At 33.8% G+C, this 9,540-nt stretch overlaps 1 long non-coding RNA gene across 1 annotated transcript in view; it reads right to left on the bottom strand.

The window, feature by feature from the left end:
• Positions 1–507: 507 nt before the first annotated feature.
• LOC130457409 (uncharacterized) overlaps positions 508–9,540 on the bottom strand; it is a 29,900-nt gene continuing 20,867 nt past the window's right edge. Inside the window, exon 2 of the long non-coding RNA XR_008916598.1 lies at positions 508–602. This is a non-coding gene — a long non-coding RNA (uncharacterized LOC130457409). The remainder of the gene's footprint in view (positions 603–9,540) is intronic.

Raw genomic sequence — 9,540 nt, 5'->3', positions numbered from 1 at the left:
TCAGTACTCCCTTCATGTTCCAAAGAGCCTGAGGGAAGAGATGAGATATTTATAAAGTACTTAGCATAAGACTTGGCATATAGTTGGCATATAATAAGTATTTGCTCTTCCCTCCTTCCCCTTTCTCTGTCCTGCCCTACCTTGCTCAAAGTCCAATTTGAACAGCTTTTTCTACTCTTTAGTACCTCTATATCACATCAAAATTCTTTCTTTTCAAAGTTTCTCCAAAGAAGCTGGTAAAGTAACGCTTTCTAAAGGTAAATTTGTAAAGGTTCCTGGAAGAGCCTTTTTTGAAATAGGCTTTTAAGGAGTGCTTTTCAATGTAGCTCCGGCTCAAAGTCAATTTAGGCAGACATTTCCTTATTAGTGGAGACTGATTACTTAATTATTTTCTACTCAATAGACATATACATGCTCATGCATGCACAAGCACACACACACACACACACACACACACACACACACACACAACTTGTTTAGTGGACAGATAGATAGTTGGCTTTGGAATTAGGAAGACATGGTTTATAATCCTGCTTCAGACACCTATTGGCTTTGAGGCTCTGGGTCAGGTCAGAAATTTAACTTCTCAGTGTTCCATGCAGCTGTCAAAGAAGGAAGAGAATTGCATTGTTAGTCCTTCATACTTGAAGAGGACCAATGCTATCACAAAGCTGAAGCTAAAATACAGTGTGTTCAACTGTAGCTAATCAGTCCAATACCAGCCCTACCACGAGCTCAACACAAAAGAGTCCATTTGATCATTTGGGAATGAAGATGTGTATAGATAATCATCAGTTAGGACATCATTGGAAAATATAGTTTATGTAAATGAAATCATCCATGGCATTCAAAATATCTCCATAAACTGTAATGGATGGACCCACATATGGATGGTGCAGTATTGGCTGGTAGAGAATCTTTGTTTTCTTAGTGTCATCAGGAAAAAAAAATAGTACAAGTGTCAGAGAATAGATTGATAGGCTGTTGCATCTCAGCAATAATAATTTAGTGCCTGTTTATTGCAGAATGTTGGGTGAAAAAATGTACAAATATTATCATATTTGATCCCCACAACAACCTTGGGGGAATAGGTGTTATTGTCTCAATTTCAATGTTGAAGAAACAGAGACAGCTAGAAGTTAAATGACTTGCTCAAGGTCACATAGCTAGTAAATGTTTCAGATATGATTTCAACTTGGGTCAATATTGTCTACTCCAAACATTGTAAATACTTCAAACTTTTACCTCTAATTGAGATTCAATTCAAATTTGTAAATACATACATATTTTTACATATAAATAGACAGCAATAGAGATGAAATGGAAAAGAAACCAGAAATAGAGCTATATGTTTATCTATAAATATATATTATGGAATATATATTTATATAAATATGTACATTTAAAAATAAATAAATATATGTGTGATTGAGATTTATAGGTATAGGTAAGATATAGATACAGACATAAGCATAAGAAGAGACCTATTTGAGAGACTTGATGTTTATATAGACAAAAGTGTATATGCACACATATACATTTATAGTACTGGACATATAAATACTTAATGCTTTATCATTGTATTGTACATAATATATATACCATAAGGGTAGTATAATAAAGTTCTACAAGTATTCAAATGAGGGGGAGATCATTTCCACCTAATGAGACTCAGGATCTGGCAAGGCTTTGCAAAAGAGATGACTTCTGAGCTTATGCAAATCATTTATCTCTCTCAGACAGTTTTCTCATCTGTAAAATAAAACTGTTAGATTTGGTGATTGTTAATGTCCCTTCTAGTTCTGTCATAACGATTCTTTGATTCTAATAGTTGTTTGTTTGTTTGTTTTTCCTCAGATTTAGTTTCCTTGTCTGGAAAATGAGGACCTCTAAAATCTTTTTTTTTATTTTTTAGCTCTGACAGTCTATGGTTTCATCCTTGATAGATGATCATCTGTCTTTGACTTGAACACTTCTAGTGATAAAAACTCTACTTCATGAGCCAATCCTTTCTTTTTGTGGACTATTTTAACTACTGCTATGTCTTCCTTTTCACTTTCCTCCCCCTTCCCCACATATTTAAACTAAGATGTCCCCTAGTTCTGTTCTCTGAAGTAAAACAGAAAAAATGAACTTTCTTGATCCATGTGACAGACCCTGAAATATTGGAAGATGCTATCTTGGGTTTCCCATCTATAGATGAAACATTCTCAGTTCTTCTCATCTATGAAATATTTTTCAGACTTTTATCCAATTTTGTCGTTGTCTTTTTTGATATATAGCACCCAGAACATTGAATATAATTCTCTCTCTCTCTCTCTCTCTCTCTCTCTCTATATATATATATATATATATATATATATAGATATAGATATAGATATAGATATATATATAGATATAGATATAGATATACATTTACATACACATATACATAGAGACAGAGACACACAGAGACACATAGAGAGAGAATACAACAATTCTATAAATTCCATTGACTGGGATTCTATACCTCTATCATGACAGATGAAAATAATTCCTTTTTCCTCAGCAGTAACATCATTTTTATCAGGGTATCAGTGTTATAATCTATAGCTTACATTTGTGCTTCTGTGTGGATTCCCTTGCCTATATTGTTCCTATATGCCCTTTTCAAACCACAGATTCTGTCACTTCACTTTATGCTTCAGCATAGATTCTTTTTTTTCTCTTATCACAAACTCTGAAAATTGCACTTCACCCTTTATGCAGACCCAGTTTGTTGCCTATTCCATCTGGTTTAATTTGATATTCCAGGCTAGTGAACAGAATGATGAATTTGAAATCCAGAAGACCTGGGTTCAAATTCCATTTCAAATACTCACTAGGTATATGATCCTTGGTGAATTATTTAACTACCTTAGACTTTTTTTCCTCATCTATAAAGTGAGAGAAAAGTATTTGATAACCTGTAAGGTTTCTTCCAATATTAAATCTATGATTATATGTAATCCTCACTTTGAACCTACCTTCCTTCACCCTCTGAAATCATGGTATTTTCAATCTCCTTTTTCTAAATGAAATCACCTTAAATTTGCAACCTCTTTCCTGTGGCAGCACTATATCCTATACACCGGTTCATGTACTAGCTCAGTCCTACCTCCTTCCAGCTGGCCTTGTACCACTGTCACCAGGAGCTAGCATATACTCAGTGAAATCACTTTAAAATTGCAACTTTATAAAAAGAAGAGAGCAAGATATCCCAATAAAAAACTCTAGAATCTGTTTTACATAAAACTTGTGTAGACCATCTCTATATCATAAACTGAAGAATGTCTATAATGAATATAATTTATAATAATTTGGACAGGGCTAGACTGAAGTTCATCTTTGCTCAATCAATATATAAGGGAGCTTACTAAGCAATGCACAGTATAAATAAGATAATAAATTTAATTCAGCCAATTCTTATTGAATGCCTATAATATACAAGGCAATAAGTGCATATATATATATATGTATATATATATATATATATATATATATATATAATCATATATAATCATGTATGTATGGGGTATCCAGGGAGGGGTAGTATCTCTGGTATGGAGGGCTTGTTGTGCCCTTCTAGGGCAGCTCTCCAGTCTCTGACCCCGACCTGACACCCAGCTCTCACTTGTGGCTCCTAGAAGCTGCTAGTATGCGGCAGTGGCCACACCCCAGGCAATGGCTTCGACAGGCCAGCTAAACCTTGTGAGAGTAGCCATTGGGTTGTAGACCCCTGGTGAACCAAGGCTTTGCTCACCCAGCATGTGAAGACTGTTTCAGTTGAACAGACGGAAGAAACCAATAAGAAGGTTCAACGGCTGAGATGGCGACACAGCAAAGCACTGTGGAGTGCTTAGGGCGTGTTGGAGCACAAAAGACAACACTGCCATCCAATGCAGCTGAGGAAGTCTCCAGGTGTAATGATTTTTCATACCAATGGACCCAGGCTTCCAATGCCGAGAAAGTGGGACTGTCTCTGTGCATCGACTTTTCCACTTAAATCTCCTTCACTCACAAGTGTCTTTGTGCACACTCATCTATCATAGATGAAAATGCAGAAAGACAATCGTCATCCTCCGTTACCAAGAGACTACTACTATAACTAAGTGTTAGGGGGTCAAACAAAGATAAGTAAGTTTAAGTCTCTGGACTATAAGGGATGATGGTATAGGAAGGAGAGTATGAGAAGCACATAAATACTTAAATGTAAAGCGGAGTATTATACTTCCTCTAGAAGAATTAAAGAAACATGGAGGTTCAGAAAATGGATACATTTCTCACAGGTAAAGCAAACACAGGAGACTTGCTTGAAGTAGAGAGCTGAGCCTTGAAGGATGATAAAATTTGACAGGCAGAGCTTTAAGTTGAGAATATAATTACAGAAGGAGGCAAAAAGTATGAAAGTAATATTTTTAACTGTTGTGTATAATGTGTGGGGAGCAGAGTATCAGATACAGTTGGAAAATTAGAATAGAGCCAGGAGGGAAGCCTTTATTCTGTAGATAATAGGAAAATATTAAAGGGTTTTGGTAGTTGTTGTTCTATTTGGTTGTTTGTTTTAAACCAGGGAGTGATATGATTAAATTATTTTGAATGATTAACTTGGGAAAGGCATTTACTCAATATGACTTAGAGGAGTATGAGATAAGTAACAAAAACATTGTTTAGAAGTCTGTTATAAAGAGGATGTGTGAGAGTGACCCTGTCCTATTTTATGCATGTGGTTCTAGAAAAGGGAAGATGGGAGACCATATAAGAGCCATTGTAGACATAGTTTCTGTGTTAGTACAAGTAGTACTTATGTAATTCAGTTGTGAGTTCTTCATTGGAGAAAACAAGAATGGATGGTTTTTCTCAGCCACAACAGAGGAAATGATGACAAAAGACTGAGAAAAGTATAGGATTGGGGATTGAAAAGTGAAGATTTAAGGAGGAAGACAGTTGGGGACTTGGGGATGGAAAAAATATTCAACTCCAGTCAGAATGGCCCACTGAGTTCTGAGATTGCCAGACATCTTTGTCTCTGTCTGTCCTGTGCTTTGATAGTTTATTGTTTCTAGACAAGATGTCTAGGATAACTTCACTCATGTGTGATCTAAGTAGTTTGTGGCTGCTTCTGCATTGGCAAAATGCCCAAGATTGTCTTATACTGAGAGAGTACTTGTCAATAACCATCAGAATGTCTATAAGTAGAACCATTGCTGCCTTGATAATTGTAACTCATAAAATATTTCCCTTAAGATGTGACTATGTCAAAAATCAAAGTTATATCAACCTATTATCCTTAGTAAAGTGATTCTTCATTAGACAATTAGAAAGCAAAGCCAAAGGCTTTAAGTGGATGATAGAGGCCTCATGATATTATTAATTAATTAATTATGTCAGGAGAATCAGGTTTCAGAATAAAGAAAATTAATTTGGTTTTTCAAAGTTTGAATCAGAGATGCTAGTGGAATATACTTTTGGAGGTGCACAGAAGAGAGCCAGAAATATTTATCTAGATCAGGGTTGGAGATAATAGATTTGGGTATCATTTATATAGAATTGTTAATTAAATCAATTGTAATGGATGATATCACCAAGGGAGAAAAAGAGAATTTGGGGGTCATCAAATTGAATATGTTATTATTAAAATTATCTCAAGCAACTGATTTTTGAGTAAGAATATCAGTTTACTGGTTAGTCCAGTATCATTACTATTAAAATGACATATAGGTCAATGGCCATCTCCAATGACCAGAAATCTGGAATCTTTGTCAAGCAACTTAATAAATGGAACTTTAGGAGCTCATTATTGAGCCATTCCCTTGAATATCCCAAGACATCTCTGATTGGGTGAATACCTAATTAGGAGGTTGTCCATGAAACCCTCAGCCCTTTCCCACACACAGAGATAGAAAGGTAAAAGTTTGCAGATAAGCTTGAAAAGAACCCATGTCCCCTCCACTTATTAACCAAATTCTATTAAAAAGGGGAAGACATTCTTTGGGATTCCTAAGGATAAAGAAAATGTAAAAAAAGTAGTAGACTTGATATGTGACCCATATCCCAGAAACAGAAATACACACTAATCCTTCCTAATATACAGGGACTGGAGCCTTTCTACTCCATATTTCTTATATGAGTTAATTCAATATGTGAAAAATAAATTCTTACAAATATATCATGATAGGAGATCAGAGAGAAAGAACAACAAGGAAGACAAAATAACTGTTCCAAGAAGTAAGAGATAGAACATGGTGATTCAATGTACAAGAATATTAGTTTCAAGGAATAGAAGGAAGTAAAATATATCAGTTGCTAAAATTTGATCTGAAGATTAGAAAAAGAAGATGGATGTAACAACAGTTTTGTTTTAACCTTACAAATAGTTTAATTTTAACAAGAATACCAACAGAGAGAAAATAGCATTCAAAGGATTGAAATTGGCCAGTAGAAAAAAAGCAGAATATAGACTTCTTATTTCATGAAGTTTGGTAGGATGAAAATAGTGAGAAAAATTATTTTTCAGATAAAGGAGGTCTGAACATGTTTGTAATAAAAAAGAACCACTAGTCATAAAGGAGATATTTAAGACATAAAATATTAAGGATTTACCTGAATGTAGCTATGAAATATTCTTGACAGAGCAAAATAACAAACATTTTGAGAGATATTCATTGTTCGTGGATAGGCTAATCCAATATGACAAAAATGATGAATCTAAATTATATAGTATCATGATAATCAAAATTACAAATGGGTTATTTATAGACCTAGACAGAATAATTAAATTAAGGTGAAGCATCAAATATGAAGAAACATAGTATATGTTCGGTATGTGAAAAAAACTCAAAATACTGACACTACTGATTAAAAGTAAGTTGTATTTTGTATAATATTGCATTTCAAAAGATGTAGAACTGAACAATTTGTGAGCAAAACCCTGAAAACTCATGGCAACATCTCTTACAATTTGAGTAAGGCAATTTCATTTAAGTCATTTGTTTTATTACAATTCACAGAATAAACATCTCAAATTTTGAATTGACCTTAGAAGACATCCACTCTTAATATGTAAGAGAACAATAATCTTTTTAAAAATATACATGACAATTGACATTCTAACATTTGCTTTGCTTGAAGATTTCTAGTGAGAAAAAACCTTACTTTTATTTAAGATAGTATAATATAATTTTGAATAGTTCTATATCTTCATAATATCACATGCAAATGTCATATAACACAAGGCAACAGATTTCTTGAACTGCTCCAATAGTTATATCATTCCAATTTGTTAACAAATCATCATTAACTATTCTTTGGGTTCAACCATTCAATCTGATACATATACTTTATTTGTTTTCTCATTTAGACATCTTTCCATCTTGTCTACAAGAATAGTAAGATGCATCATTAACAATTAAATAGTTGTATATTAATATTTTTTTCTAATCTACTCCTCTACTAGTAGAATTTTCCTAATTCACCATTACCCACAAAAGTAAAAATGTTAATTCGGAATGACTTGTTTTTTCATACAGTTAATTTTGCTTGCTTTTTAAAATGTTCGAGGAGTATTCCTTTAATAATACACTGTGGAGTTTTGTCAGAAATCAAAGCTAAAGTCACTCATATATTCAGAAGTATACTGGAACCAGCTCTAACTTGTTCATGACAAGCCAAATTTTCAATCTGAGTAGTTACACATCAGAAATTGGCAGTCAGTACAAATAAAGACTTGATTTCTCATTTTGCTAATGTCTACACTTTTAAGTATGTATTACTAATGGATTAAATTAAAAAAAATATATGTCCATACATATTTTTATATCTGGGAAAAACTGGTTTTAAAACATTTAAATATTCATATATTGCTCTGATGCCACTATGACATATCATTTCCATTTCTTTCTTTGATTTTTCACATAAATATTCTCCATTATGCTTCCTCTGTCCCTTGGTTTCTAGATATCCTCATACATGTATTTCTTTTAATATGCAGTGATACACTGTCTTACATTTATATATCCTATTTACTTTGAATAAGATATAACTTTTGAGAATTACATTCCAGGTATGGGTCTTAACTTACCAATGCTAACAGAAATAAAATTTCCTCATGTCTTAATAATTTGTAGTTGATTTTAATTAATATTCATATTTTATGCATTATGCATGGATAACTGAGACCAATACTTTTATTGTTTTGTTTATTTGATGTTTCCTATGATAATTTTGTTATCTCTCCTAATAACTTTTTTTCTTTATATTATAGTCACACTTCAAAGTAGTAGAAGTTTTATAAGTAAGGAGACCATTTAGAAGGTAAGAGATCTGTGGAAAGCATATTTTTCAAGTTTTGATACTGGTCCCTGTAACTGAGGAAATGTGGTTTTGCCAAGACTGTGAATTGCCAAAACTGTAAAGGTTTCGGCCAAACTGTAAAGATAATTTTTAGTGTCTTGATTTAAAAATCTAAAATTAAGTGGTCACCATGGGAAAATTCCCAAATATGAAAATACCCAAGTCAGCTGGGTTTTATGGAGATTTTAATTAATATAAATGAAGAAATTAAGGGAAGGAGAGAGAGAGAGAGAGAAAGAGAGAGAGAGAGAGAGAGAGAGAGAGAGAGAGAGAGAGAGAGAGAGAGAGAGAGAGAGAGAGAGAGAGAGAGAATAGTAGAAAGGGTGGACCTAGGCCATTTGGCCTAGGCCTGAGCCTAAGGGAGAGTGAGTCAGTCTTTATCACTCACCACAAGATCATCTTCAAGCAATCTCTAAACCTCTGAACTCCAACTCCAACTAACTTCCAATCCAAAAACTACATGCCAACTCAATAAATTCCTTCCTTTTAAAGAAATTTTCTCTTATGTCACCTCCTCTAAATTTTCACATCTACCAATCACAGTAGATGATTTTCCCCGGGACTGCCCATTCTTAGTTCTCATCTTCTTTTGTTCTCACCTTGGCTGGTTAGGTTAAATCTACTGAGTACTTCACACTTCTTTTGTTAAGCTTGCCTTTTGTAAGTTGCTTGACCTTTTATTTAAACAATAAAAGGCAGAAAGAACTCTTCTCTGAATTATATGGAGTCAAGACATTTCCTTCATGTCTTCTGATCTTTTTCTTAGCAAAGGAAATAACTTCAACTATTTATCCAAACTACTATACAAATACAGATTTCTCCTAGAGCCTAAGCTTTGTGGTGTATTGTATTGATTTGTCCTATTTCAGTTGAATTTTCACTGTGAACCATTCCATAAGTTACTCAGAAATACAGGAGGTAGGAAATAAATCTGTAATTAAAAAAAAAAACAATTTAACCAATCTACTTCTGTCACTTTAGTTTAAGGCCATTTTGGCAAACCTATGGGAGGGCTTCCTCCCTCCCCAATCTGTGGTAAGGTGGGTGGCTTACAGTCAGAATGAGATTTGCTTCCATTTCCCAATTTGGGCCATTGGTCTCTAAAAGGTTTGCCATCACTGGTCTAGGTCTTACTTAGGGTTAATCTGTTCTAGCCTCAAACATCTTAGG

Source organism: Monodelphis domestica, chromosome 2 (assembly GCF_027887165.1).
Source record: "Monodelphis domestica isolate mMonDom1 chromosome 2, mMonDom1.pri, whole genome shotgun sequence".
In the NCBI taxonomy this organism is placed as follows: domain Eukaryota; kingdom Metazoa; phylum Chordata; class Mammalia; order Didelphimorphia; family Didelphidae; genus Monodelphis; species Monodelphis domestica.
The sequence above is the reverse complement of the archived record's forward strand: the minus strand, read 5'-3'. Positions and strand labels throughout refer to the sequence as shown.